Raw genomic sequence first — 14,206 nt, forward strand, 5'->3', positions numbered from 1 at the left:
TAGCTGGACACTTGTAAGACCCCCATTAAAACCACGGTCATTACTCACAGCAGAAACAGAGGAAACCAATAATCAAAACAGGGCTGATGCTTTCATATTCAGGATTCAACCCAACAAACTGCAAAAAAAGTTTTTAATATTCCAAACACAGATTACAACACAAGAAAAAATGCTGTAAATTAAAACATCGTCCTTTCTTCGGAAAAAAAGAATGTGCAAATGCTTAAAAAAAAAAATTAAATTGAGGAAGTTGCTTACATACACACAAATTCCCCTCAGTTGCTGCAAAAATGAGCCGAGATGAGGGGGGCAGAGGATGGAGATTGTTGGAGAGAAAAGACAGTTTAGAGGAAAGGGTTGTGGTGTGAAAGCTGGAAAATTTGCCAGACTGCATTCGACAGACCATAAATCTCTCATTTTGCTGCCCATGCTCAAAATGATTGCGCTTAAAGTGGATATCGGACCTCTCCCTGAAGCTGGTGCCATTAGCAGGCAGGAAATAAATACTTAGTCAGATAGAGACACAGAGAGAGGGTGGGAGGACGGGAGGGGTTGAGAGAGAGAGGGAGAGAGAGAGAGAGAGAGAGAGAGAGAGAAAGAAAGAGAGAGAGAGAGAGCGAGGGTAAATGTTCGTATTAGGAATAACTCCTCTCAGATGTGCCAAATAACTCTGCAGTGCAATTTCACTGCTTGCATTGGTTATAATAACTGCAGGGAGTAGAGAGAGAGAGAGAGAGAGAGAAAGAAAGAGAGAGAGAGAGCGAGGGTAAATGTTCGTATTAGGAATAACTCCTCTCAGATGTGCCAAATAACTCTGCAGTGCAATTTCACTGCTTGCATTGGTTATAATAACTGCAGGGAGTAGAGGCCATTATGGTAGAAATTTTATCACAAATTTTTAATATTGGTCCTTTTTTTTTTTTTACATGCACAATAACAATTGTAAATCAAATCCGAGGTTCATTTTTACTCCTCAGTGAGAAGTTGAGATATCATCAGGTCGGTTCAGGTTTAAATATCTATGAATCAGTAATATCTTTAGATGAACGGACTGTGTTAGTGACTAGTAGTTAACAAGCAACAAGATTTTTTTGTAATATTTTAAGATTGTTTCCATTTATTTGGATAACCCCTACATGACACTCTGTTAAGTGTCTAATACAACTCTGGGCAAACTATGACCTGCGGGCCAGATACAGCCCGCTGGCCTTTCTAATCAGGACCGCAAAAAACTAACACAAGGTATGGAAAAGACTGATGTCAATCCTTTTGTTTTATAGATTACAACAAATCGACTGTAGTTTCTGTTGATGTGACTAAATGGCAGCAGACATCAAATGTGCCAGATTATCCTTGACAGTTTAGGAGTATTTTTGTACATACATCCAACCAACTCTGAACCTGCACGCCACTCAAGCTTTGAGAATTTTTTTGAGCCTACCTCTAGCGTAAGACATTTTCACTGTGACTTTTAAAACACAAATGACTTGATCACCTTAGGCATTGATCATCACATCGTAGTTGAAGAACTGCATGCAGTCTTCTGTAGTTAGTATAATTCTATTACTCAACTCTGCAAAGTTCAACAGTATCCTAGTAAGTGTATGGTCATACAGTGTCACATCATTTAAAAAGAAGAGCAACACTCTTCAGTTCGTTATCCAGCCATGATCCAAATGACCACTCGTTGTGTTAATTGCACTGCATTTCTCTTTCTGTTTTCCACTTCTTCCTCTCTTTCCCCGGTAACTGTGAATACCTCAGACTCTAAGGCCTGTCCTGGGTTTATCTCCGTTGGAGCTAAATGAGTGTAAACAGTGAGACGGCTCCTAAGACGGATGAGTGACATCCCCCAGGGAGGAGGTCGAAAGACGGATAGAGACCCAGACGGAGGAGGTGAGGACATAAGACATGTCCACACTCTCTTCTATAGAGTCTGCTGCGGCAAAGGGCTACAGCAAAGCCTGAACCAAACCCACGCAACAGACACGGCACATATGGAGCGCATGTTGTTTACGAGCCGATATACTTATCAGTGACACACACACACACACACACGGAGACACAGAGTGGTGGGTTTCTTCTGTCTGTCCATCCCTGCTTCTTCAAATTCTAAAGAGGACAGGATATGTTTGGGGTGTTGCCATGCCCCTACACCCACAATCCCATTCTCATCAACACACCTCATCAATGGAGACTAATCATTAAGACTGATTAGGAGACATCTCGGTGTGAAAGGACCACCACACAACCCATTTATCACTAAAAGGCACGCGCGCACACACACACGCAGCCGAATGCACACCCAAACAAACACACACACACACACAAACACAGGCTTCATCCATCACCCCCCAGTGGCTGGTCTATCTGAGGTCTCTGTGATTAGTTGTCCTGCCTGCCTGAATTATGATGTTAATAAGTCACCATTAGTTCTCATGTGTCCACAGCCACTCACACCCAAACAAAGAGTCTGCACGCACGCACGCACGCACACACAAACACACCAACCCAAATCATTCAGCTATACATCTTCCATTTGCTCTGGCCAAATACAAATGAGTATAAGCTATGGTCAATTACAAAAACACTCCCCCACCTATTGACTGTTTACATTATTTTTCCTATTAAAAAAAATCTGTAGAATCTAAAAGAGACTGATGATATTAAAAGTGAAACTGAGCGGAAATATTCATCAAAAACTACGAGACTTGCGACATTTTTTTAATGGTTTTGAATAAGGCCGAGACCTTTTTCGAGGTGGAAAATTGCCATTGTCATACAGCGGGGGAAAAAAGGTGGACGAGTTTTCAATAACAATTAAAACAGCTACAAAAAGAGAAGCTCATTGAAGGGCTTTCTAATTGTGTAGAGCAGTTACTTTCAAACTTTTCTTTCAGCTTTTTTTTTGTTGTTGTTTTAAATGTATTAATGGACACATTGAGATAAAGCCAAATCAAAAAGTCGGTGGACCACGGCTTGTTTGTCACTTCCTCACAGGACCAACAAATACATAATAAATCCATTCCAAAAATGATCATTTACACTGACATTTACACCAACCAACCTGCTCCCTCCATAATGTGTTGTGAGAGGAGACAAAGATCACAGCCTCCTGCACACAAAGATCAGCTCACAGTGGTGTGAACCACAGATTTGTTGCTGTTGAGAAGCAACAATGTTTACCACCATGTCACTGTGTGGCTGCAAAACCTTTTTACCTTAGTACACATGTATTTTTTTTATTTCAATTTCAAAACAACTATTCTGTCGTTCGAAATAACGTCAAGGTTATGAAAATGTACATTAAAAATAGGTCTAATCACAGATTGCCATTAGCAGTGAATGTGCAGCTGCAGAAACCCCAAGGTAACAGTCACATCAAACACACTGAGTGGAATTACGAGCAAAATTATATTTATTGATTTTGAAAATGTAAATTGAAAAAGGTAAATTACTTTAAACTCCTGGTAGCTGTCTGAAACCTACTTGTACATTAAGTAAGATATTTTTTTACTCTGAAAACTGTTTCCTATATATAATGTATAAAAAAACACAGTTTGAAAATATTGATAACTTGAAAATATAGTTTCATAGGCCACAGAAAGTACAAGGCACATTGTTTGTTAGCAATGACACTACCCTACATTTGTATTTTTCTAATTTTTGGTTCTTTACAAAATGGCCAGATATCTCTTGTGGTAATATTTGCCAGCCTAGAATAACAAACCAGAAGATGGCATTAATACAACTCCAAGAGTAGAGACCTACTGTCGATGTCCAAAGAAGCAGAATTGAACTGAGGTGTTAGCAGGATTAGCCTGGCCTGGTGTATAAAATCAAACTTTCAGTGTCAATAATAGAGATGTAGCAATTTAAATCGTACAATTCTGTTTTAAAAATGGGAGGTTTTGTCATATTTATCCAGACAGCTTTATTGGACTGATTATTTCTGATGTCCAGTCTTCAAGTTTAATGTATATCTTGTTGTTGAAGGAACAGAACACATGACACAATTTGATGTTGTATAACAAATTATTCACTTGATTGTGATTCCGGGAGTATAATTCTCGTTCGGGGTTTTTATTAAGCCATTTAAAAAAAAAAAAAAAACAGAATTGGCTGTAGCCAAAAAAAAAAGGTAGAAATTCAGAGGATTAAATTGCCTTATCGCTCATCTGAATGTTATTAGTACAGACACTGAAAACAGGCACAGAAGGGCTATTGTCTATTGGCTTAGAAACCAACCACTGACCTTGATGCTGTGAGGCCAAAAAATTCATCATTTTACTTTCACAGAGTTGCTGTCCTTCACTTTTGAGTTGCTATTACAGTTATCTGTGACTTTACAGGAATTTAACAAAATATGATATTTCAGCAAAATGCAAGCACGCTGCGGCTAAACTTTACGTCAGAAAGAATTCAGCAGAAGGTCGTAATGATATTTATGGCCATTGATGGATGTAAAATATGATGATATGGACTTGATCTTAGGGCTGAATAATTGATAAGGACGGGTCAATGGTGATATGTATCACTGTTGTTTGATAAAATACAGCGCATCAGTAGATAGCCTCAGGAAAAATCTATAGGTAAGGGTAGACTATTGATCAACACATATCTTTTGTAGGGTTGCAGCGATGACTGTTATAGGTGTGTCATTGAAATTAGGAGAATAACGTTGATTCACCTCAGGAGTGGTGTGAATTACCCCCTCCTTTATTTTGGTCTCATTCTTAAGTGTTTACCTTAAAGACCTTAAGGCAGTGACATCATATATTTTTGGCATTTCAAGATGTGCCAGCTCAGATATTTTCATATGCTGCATTTTATTTGAACTTGATTAACATTTAGTAAGGTGAAATAATACAGTTGTTTAAGTTTGTGTGGACTTTTTAAACCTAATTTAAAAAGATAATAATTGGTTAGAAAAAATCAAAGAAATTTCGGGTTTTGAACTTGATTAACATTTAGTAAGGTGAAATAATACAGTTGTTTAAGTTTGTGTGGACTTTTTAAACCTAATTTAAAAAGATAATAATTGGTTAGAAAAAATCTTACAAAGAAATTTCAGGCAACCCGTTTGATTTCCAGGTGTGGGGTCGTGACCAAAAAGTTTAAACACTGCTATACATAAGGTTGCCTCAGATTCAGAAAATGAAATCATTCAGGAACATCTGATCTCTTACTTGATGACAGGCTGCAGCGCACCAACAATACCATCATTCATCATTAGATTAATAAATTAATTTGAAGTGAACGATGAAATAAGAAAACCACGTCACAGGAATATTCTTTAAAGTGCATGATACTTTTTGTTGAAACTTTCATTTCTAAAATGTGTCCATACTCTAATGGCATCGTATCATTTGCTGCTGATTGGACAGTTAAATGAGTAACAGCATGAAAATGTACAATATGCTTTGCTTTGTCATCTAATTAAGAAAGTTCTCTCTTTCACCGTTATGCGTCTCTCACACACTCATCAGGAAGTTTCAACTCAGTGGGTGCGAAATATATTTGATTTGGAGCAAAGTGTTAAAATCTCACCAAAGCTGTCGAAGACGAGGTGAGATAGGTTCACATCTCACGAGCAAGATGTGACTGCATTACTGGGATAAAAGACTGTTGGTGACTTGAGGTTTATATTGTTATAGACAAAGATAATGTATGTTCATAACGCCCACACCCCGACCACCAGCCTTTTTCCTAAAAAAAAAATAATCATAATAATAAGCTCAGGTGTGAGGAGAAAGCCGTGAAACTCTTCAGCCAGCAGACAGAATTAGCCGAGGTTAATGTGTGTGTGCTCCAGCTTCGACAGAAAATGGAGAGAGGTGTGTGAGGCTGTGAGTGGAAGAGCACTGCGGGGTTGACCATTTTCTCCCCTTCTGTAACTTCATCAAAGAAATATAAAATGGCAGGCCATTAGGGCAAACACATTCAGGAGCCTCTTATTGAGAGATGCTTTTAGAACAATCTAATCCACCACATATTATATGACACGCAGAGACTCCATACACACACGCGCGCGCACACTAACCTTCTAAATATGACTGAGGATCTGTTAGCTGTGTGAGGGCTGTCGGAGGAGGAGATGGGTGGCACCACGTTTCCACAGTGATAAAGTGGCATTTCAAACATGACCGGCTGTTCACTCCGCATTCCTATTAGAGGAAAAAGAAAGAAAGAAAGAAAGAAACAAGGGATCAGGAGACCAACAAAGATGGCAAACTCTCCATTTCTATCACTCTCCACAGCACCAGCCAACCTTTTCCACTGCCTTTAGAATGCAAATATTGAATCACTGATAAAATCTGTGATCAAAAACAAAATTGGTAAACGATTAACAACAGCTACAGAGTTTATTTAGGCACACACTGTAGCTGTTATGGTCAACACAACCTGCTGACGAGCACATCAAGCATCAGAATGAGCATAAAAGGTTGTCGGTGCCTGAGGGGCTGGTCTGAATATTTCAGAAACTGCTGATCTCCTGGGATTTTCACACACAACTGTCTCCAGGGTTTACAGAGAATGTTCCAAAAAAGAGGAAATATCCAGTTAGTGGCAGCTCTCTAGATCAATGTATTCCAAACTTTTTATTGTGTTGCAAAAGTTTTTAAAGACAACAAACCGCTTGTGACCTGTTAGGAATATTTTGACAAGAACAAATTTGTGCATATTTTGGGCTTTTTTTTATTGCCAGTTTACACTTCTTTTTACAACCACAATAAGTGGTGCAGCGTTAACCATGCTCTGACACACTAACACCAGAGGAATTTGTAGTGGAAGTTCAGAAAAACTGTAAAAGAAGCCACAGCGCATGAGCAGCACAAAAGCTTGGAAACTGTAAACAAACATGAAAAAGAAACACTAAAGGTGGAGACGGCTAACTGTAGCACACCAAAGATTCCAATTAGCTTCTCCAGCATGGGCAGAAGGAGCATGGTTACCGACCTTGTTGTTATTGCGTAAGGTTGAGGAGGGCACAGGCTACAGAGAGGCGGGGCTGACCGTATTGTTTTGTTCTGCTTCGTTCACACAGAGACATTAGGGCCAGAGTTTTCAAACCTCTCCACCCGTGTACTGAGAGCATGTTCTCCACACCATCATGTTCAACACTCCATCATCGTCTAAACACAATGCTATAGCTCTGGGATCTGTAGTCGTATTGTCGTCGTGTACACAGGGCCTTAGTGTGCGCTGCAGGTGTGTGACTTATAAACATGTCAGGCAGTTGTCACAGTTAATGGGTGGACCATCATATAGTGTTGTACAAACACTAACCACTCTGAACAAGGACGCCAGACAACCTGAATGCAAATGTCAGATGTGCTCGAGGAGAAGTGCTCCATAAATGGATGGTCTTACCTCTGTGTGGGCCCCTGTGTGGACATCCCCCCACCCCCAAGTGTGTAACTTATTAGGGATGTGAGGAAGTCATTCTCACTGTGTGGTTATTAGTATTGATCTTAACATCGTTCAGCAGTGTTTTTACTGCTGATTTCCACTCATTCAATCCCCCGCCCCTTTTTTTACTTTATATGTTTTAACAGCCCCCGACCCCACCTCTGCCCCGCCTCACCCATTCATCTTGGGTCTCTTGCTGTTCTACAGTGAGTTTCAGCGCAGTCTGCCATGTCTGACTGATTTACTGGTTATTATTGAGGTCTTAATACCATACACACCCACATACACACTCAGGCACTAAGTGACCACAGAAACAATAAATTCACACTCAAGCTAGAGCCTGAATTTTTTATTGACCAATAAAGACCACAATTACACACGCGCGCACACACACACGCCCACGTGCACACGCTCCCTCACATACGCTCACACATCTGTTATGGAGAGGTTACTATCAGGTCTAGCCACATGGACTTGTGAGGTAGTGGCGCATTGCTGCTGCTGCTGCTGCTGCTACTGCTGAGTCTGTCGTATGCTGGCTCACAGTGTGTACATTTAAAGTTCAGCAGCAGTTAAACTTGCCTGGCCCAGTAAGCAGTATTATTTATTAATAGTATAGTAAAGCATTAAGCACAGTATTATTTTTGCGATACTTTGGGGCATCATTGCTAGATCTGCTAATCTAATCTGGCTGCACTGCTGTACATTCGGGCTAATATATGCTAATTTATTATGTTCTATCTTTCAAAACATATATATTGTATACCATGTCACTTTACGCCTCCTTTCACTCCATTACAGATTTTACCTTTTTTTTCAGACTAAATATTTCATTACATCACCTTATATACCTAAGCTAATTGTTCAGATGACTTGATGATTGAGTATAAAAACAATGAAAATGATCACAATGCGAGAATTGGTCACAAACACTTTTGCAGAGCCCTGCGGCCTTGCAGTGTGTGTATTGCAGGTTCTAGCATCATTAGCTTAGCTCCCTCCATTACTGATAAAGACTGACTAATGGCTGACAACGGCCATGTGACATTTCTCTGTGGACAAGCGTCATTAAACCACACCAGTTTCTATCCGTTTCAGTAACGTTAGGCTGTTACTCTAACCTCAACCCACAGCTTTAACGTTAATGCTGCCACCAACGCAACACATCCTTAGGCTTTAGCATATTTAGTGCTATTGGCATGGCTGTCACCTGTGACTGTGTCCATTAGTCTTAGCAGCCATCACTAATGAAGACACACTACCTAATACGCCATGGCTTGTGGAAAAGGGTGTGGACAAGGTCAAAAGCAAAACTCAAACCGTTCACAAGAGTGAGGGAGGAAAAAAGGGAAGGAAAAGAAAGAAAAAAACACAACACTAACTCTGTACACTGGAACAGTGACAAGCACAGTTATTTGTAAAAAGAACAGAGGAGCACGAGCCTTGTTCTGGGGGGAAATCACTTTGAGAGGAATGTTGTCTGCAGCTCAACTTGGTCTGTCCTCTGTTGTTAGGAGAACACTGTGACTGTCTCACCTAAGCTTTGAGCAGCACAGGAGGACGCATTCAAAAAAAAAGTACAACTTATAAATAGAGGGCAGCTTCTGAGGGACACAAACAAGGACAGTCACTCCAGCAGGACGCACTGACACACACACACACACACAACAGAGGACAAACATGGGCTGTGTTCTTACATCATCGAATATTATAATAGAGATGTCTCGGTTTCAAGTATCAGTAAAAAAGAAAAAATTGTTTTGGGGGACGACAGTTCATCAACCACAAAAGAAGTGTCTCTCTTGTGACACCTTAACAGCTGAAGACACAGCGACGTGGACAAGGGCAGTTTAAGGTTGGATGAATATTTTCATATAGAATGTTTAATCATAATTTTTTTTTAAAAAAGTAAACTTATATATTTAATAAAAAACAAATCTTACACCAAGTCTTGCTCCTGTCTGTGTCCCTGATGTTAAAAGTCCTCCAAAGTGTCAACATTGTTGACCTACTTAAATAAACTAGCCGTGAGGACAATAAGACACCGAATGGCAGTGGGAAAACACACACTCTGACGGGTATTTGAATGAAGTACGGTTTATCTCCAACTATGTCTGGTACTGTCTCTTCAGTTTGCAGATAAAGGACAATGTTCATTTGTAAAACTGTTTCTAGACCTAACAGGAGAATCAAATGAAGACAAATTACATTTAGCTTTGTAGTATATACAGCATCGTTATCGTTAACTTATTTCTAATTAAACCAGACCTCTTATATATCAGTATCAGTACAGAAAGAGGTGAGCATTCAACAATCAAGACGTATATATACGTAGAGACGTTCAATTACATTTGTTGTAAAATTACATTCATAAGTGTTGTGTTGCTATGAAGGGTCTGTGGTGAAGGATCTTAGAGCAGGAAAACTGCACCGTGACTGACGGCTAACCCTTATGTGGGGCCTCCTGTGTTCATGGCAACCACCCAGAGCCAAATGCTCAGGTTCTTATCACTCTCCAATTCACCGTTGTTCTTACTCTCACAGACTCACTCCACTCACCGTGAGCGAGGCTCAGTTGCAGGTTAATCCACCTTGGATATTAATTACAGTCTCCATTAACATTTAATAAATACTTCCCAGGTGGACCTGCTGCTGAGTGAACTGAGAGCCTTATCAAATATTAGGCCTTTAATTGGCCTTTCACTCCAAAGAATGGCTTTTTAATTAGCTCACAGTTATCACCCTTCCACCAACCACAGGGCCAGGACGATCAGCAAGTGCAGATGTGCCATTTTTGCTGAGTGAGGCCATGCTAATGACCTCAGGTAGGCCCACTCAATGAATACTCTAGTCCCGGGGCCATGGGAGGAAGGGAACAAGCTGTGGGTTGCAGGCCACAGGCAGACACTAAGTGATTGCTTGTTAATGACATGGAAATCTGTGGGGACGGGAATGTTACAGTTTATCAATAAGAAGATGTGGGAGGTGGTGACTACTATGTGACTAATCACGCACGTATACATTTACTAATAGGCCGGACAGTTGAAAGACAAAACAGTCCTCAAAAAATATTATTATATATATATATATATATATATAGATATATATATATATATATGTGTGTGTGTGTGTGTGTTTATATGTTTTGTAGATGAAAGTACCTGACTGTTGTTTCAAAAAGCAGACTTGATATGATAGGAAGCAGGGGATCTCTCTGAACTGATGTGAAGCACTGACCTAAGTAAGAAGACACAGACAAACACCCAGCATGACTGCAGTCTGCTCTACCTGACCTGCATGAAGCTGCAGTGTGAGGAAGAACTGGTAGATACAGAGAGGAAGCCGACTCCATGAATTACTGTGTTTTCTTCCACTTTCATTATTATGTAGGAGTTCCTGTTCAACATTATCTATCAATACAACACTGGAGCGTAGGACAAACAAAACAAATGCCTCTTGAATCTGGTGCAACAACAACTGCACAGTCAACTATTTTGTGAATCCCATGCTCATACTGTAGTATTCTCTTCAAAATGTAGAATTTACACTGGACCGGGAATTGTTTTTGCCTTTGATACACGAGTCTCCAGAATAGTTGATAAGACAATAAGCTTCAACATTATTACATTGACACCATAAAACAGCGATTTTCAACCTAGGTGTCGAGACCCCACATCGGGTCACCTGGAATTCAAATATATATATAAATATAAAAGTCTATTAACTGATAAAAGAAAATTACTAATAATTTGCATAATCTGGAACCAAAAGTTTTTTAAATTTGGTTGATGTTGGTCACGGGGCTTAAAGACATGTATAAAATACAATTAGCAAGCTGTTCAATATGTGTCGAAATTAACTGCTGTTGTCATGAGCTTTTCTATCTTTCAAAAATATATATTACTAGTCAATTCTAAAAATATAATGTGACAACGAGTTACAACAGGGGTCTGGAACTAAATCTATCTAAGATGAGGAAATCGGAAACTTTTCCCCACAGGTGATGTGGACTGTGATGCAACACTTTTTCAAATTCAAATTCAGACGACCACTAATTCTACACACATATACACACACACACGGTATAGATAGACATACAGCATTCACACCAATACATAGTGAAGATGCGGAAGGAGAGAGTGACGCCTGACACACACACTGTGGATCACACTGTCACACGTACGTTCTCGAATCTGTAGACAGGGACACATTCACACGTACACGCACAAACGCACACGTCACAGTCTGTCTCCTACTATTTCAATTCGTGTCAGCGTATCTAAAGGTATTGCAGGCACAATAGTAACCAGAAGGATGACAAACTCTGTCCTGATTGGCTGATTTCCCACCATTAATGGGATTTTGACATGATCTCCGACAGAACTGAACGTATTCACCCTATTTAGGACTAATCCCCTGCTGTCATTATGTTGCTATTAAACTATGAATAATGAGCAGATGTTACTTGATGCTGTGACTCAGTGCCAACGAGGGTGGAACAAAGCCCAGAGTCACAGCAACAATTACATACAGACTTTAGAATAATGCAGAACCAACCCACAAACGAGTCGGACAGACCTTCTGCTGTTTTTTTTTTTCTGTTGAGAACTGAAGAAACCCATCTTCCAGTATATGATCACGTGATGTATAGAAAAAGAACCACTCTTAAGTTAGAGTTAGACCTGAGCCATGAGACAGACAAAAAGTACTACAACTATGCAGATGCTTTCGAACGATAAGAGCTCCCTCTAGTGGCGAAATGAAACTCGAACCAATTCCCCCTGATCCCATCTTGATTCACTTCAATCCCGAGTTTCTGGGATATAGATTTCCCTGGTCTTGATGAGTCCTGTGAACAGGGTCTCGACAGTACATTGAGTGATGAGTTCATCTGATTACGGTCGTAATGGAACGCTGACATCAGCTGACACGCACCGCTCCTGGGTTCCAGTAACATGAGCTATGATGATCTCATACAAAAAGAAAAATTATTTCCGTGAAACGACCTCCTCACCTTTTCAACTCCTGAGAAGGAAACATACACATACACACATAAGCAATAATATCAAACTCAGTCTGTTTGTCTTCTGCTCAGCCTCCAGCCATGACACAGTGTAAATACATTTGTCCTCAGTCAGACTGACTGTCTCTCCCCTTTGTTAGACGTAAAGGAAAATGTTGATACGTTTGCCACTTTTCAGTAGCCACTTTAGTCAGGTGCACTGACCTGTACACACACAAACAAACACAGTCAGGTGCACTGACCTGTACACACACACAAACACACACGCATCAATTATTAACCCAGCTCTCAGCAGTTGTCAATTACATTAAAGACTGAACCTACATGTTCCCCACAAACGGTGAACATTTGATCGGAGACAACACTGACCTTCATTAAACAAACAACAAAGGTTTTTATTATTTCAGTAGTATATGCAGTACGAGTACTAAGGTACACAAAAGCCATGAAGATATTGAGGATCTCAACTGATTTAAAGTAATATCTTGAGTCCATCATGCCTCATGCCTCTCATACTTCTATTCTGACACTTGTCTCCCTGAGCAACTCTGCCTCATTCAGGATGTTTGCTTCTCATAAATCAGGTTGGGTTTGTTTTGTTTTGTTTTGTTTTTTGTTTTGTTGTTTGTTTGTTTGTTTGTTTTTTGTTTCTCCCTGGTACCAGTCATACCCAGAGTCAGCTGTCCAACCCCTAAGGTGTCTGAAAAAATGAATTCCGGGTCTCCAACAAATATAGGTGGTGACCCCTGATCTACATTCTCAGACAGAAATGACTTTTCCACCTAATACTTAATTCCTGTCATAACAGAAACACCAGCCTCCCACCTTCAGTAACGTGTTCCCTCAGCTGAGAACAGTGGAACAGCAGTTCTTTACGCTCAACCTCTTCGTAGTATCTCTGTCACCACCAACCCCTCTGTGTTTTGCAGCCAGGCTCCCACTCACTCTAGTCTTTCATATATAATGCATGTTAAACAAACAGACATGTCAGAGCCACTGCGACGAATGGCCGTCCACTCACCGCTACTGTGTCCAACCCGAGTTGGGAGGGTCAAGTCCCGTGGGGCTCCGTGAGCAGCAGGGGCTCAGTTGAATTACTGCCGTCCGCCTCAGACACAAGCTGTGCATCCAACGGGAAAAAAAAAATCAATGTTGCTCCTTTACAACAAGAGCCTGTTGGTGAAAAATCTTTTTAACGTATAAACCCACAGACAGGGAGGCTATGAAGAGTGGATGTGTTGGTGATAAATCATTACAGAGGCCACACATGTCAAAATCACTCTTTAAACACCAAATCAAGTTTGAATTTTAACTTGGAATTTGAAATTAATTCTAATCCACGTACTTTCTACCAGTCAAGTCATTAAGGCTGTGTACTGGCAACAATCTGCAACATGATACGTTTAGCAATACAGGGCAACGATATATTGCGAAACCTGTCAACACAGTAAACATAAAACGCTGTTGCATGCTTGACATTGGGTTACTAAAACTGAAACAGAAGAATCAACATTTGTAATCACTAAAGAAATTATAGCAAAATAAAATTAACCAACACTATGCATATTTGCATGTTAATTGTACTGTCGACTATCTAAAATTGTAGAATATCAATACAGTATCCTGAAACAAAACATCACATTCAGTGTATCAACATTTTCTTACACCCCTGTAGGTCGGTAGTCAATATGAAGCAATTCTTATACCATCGCCTTATTTTTCTGTATTTAGGAATCACTTTCAACTTGTCCCACGTAGTAATTTTTCACA

The 14,206-nt window shown here is 40.0% G+C and overlaps 1 long non-coding RNA gene across 5 annotated transcripts in view; it reads right to left on the bottom strand.

Moving 5' to 3' along the window:
* Window positions 1–14,206, bottom strand: part of LOC103385135 (uncharacterized) — a 213,158-nt gene that overhangs the window by 197,438 nt on the left and 1,514 nt on the right. For all 5 annotated transcript variants that reach the window (XR_003050833.1, XR_003050834.1, XR_003050832.1 and 2 more), the window contains 2 exons: window positions 13,458–13,556; window positions 6,044–6,167 (listed from right to left, as the gene is read on the bottom strand). This is a non-coding gene — a long non-coding RNA (uncharacterized LOC103385135). The remainder of the gene's footprint in view (window positions 1–6,043; window positions 6,168–13,457; window positions 13,557–14,206) is intronic.

Source organism: Cynoglossus semilaevis, chromosome 10 (assembly GCF_000523025.1).
Source record: "Cynoglossus semilaevis isolate Cse_v1.0 chromosome 10, Cse_v1.0, whole genome shotgun sequence".
Classification (NCBI taxonomy): Eukaryota; Metazoa; Chordata; class Actinopteri; order Pleuronectiformes; family Cynoglossidae; genus Cynoglossus; species Cynoglossus semilaevis.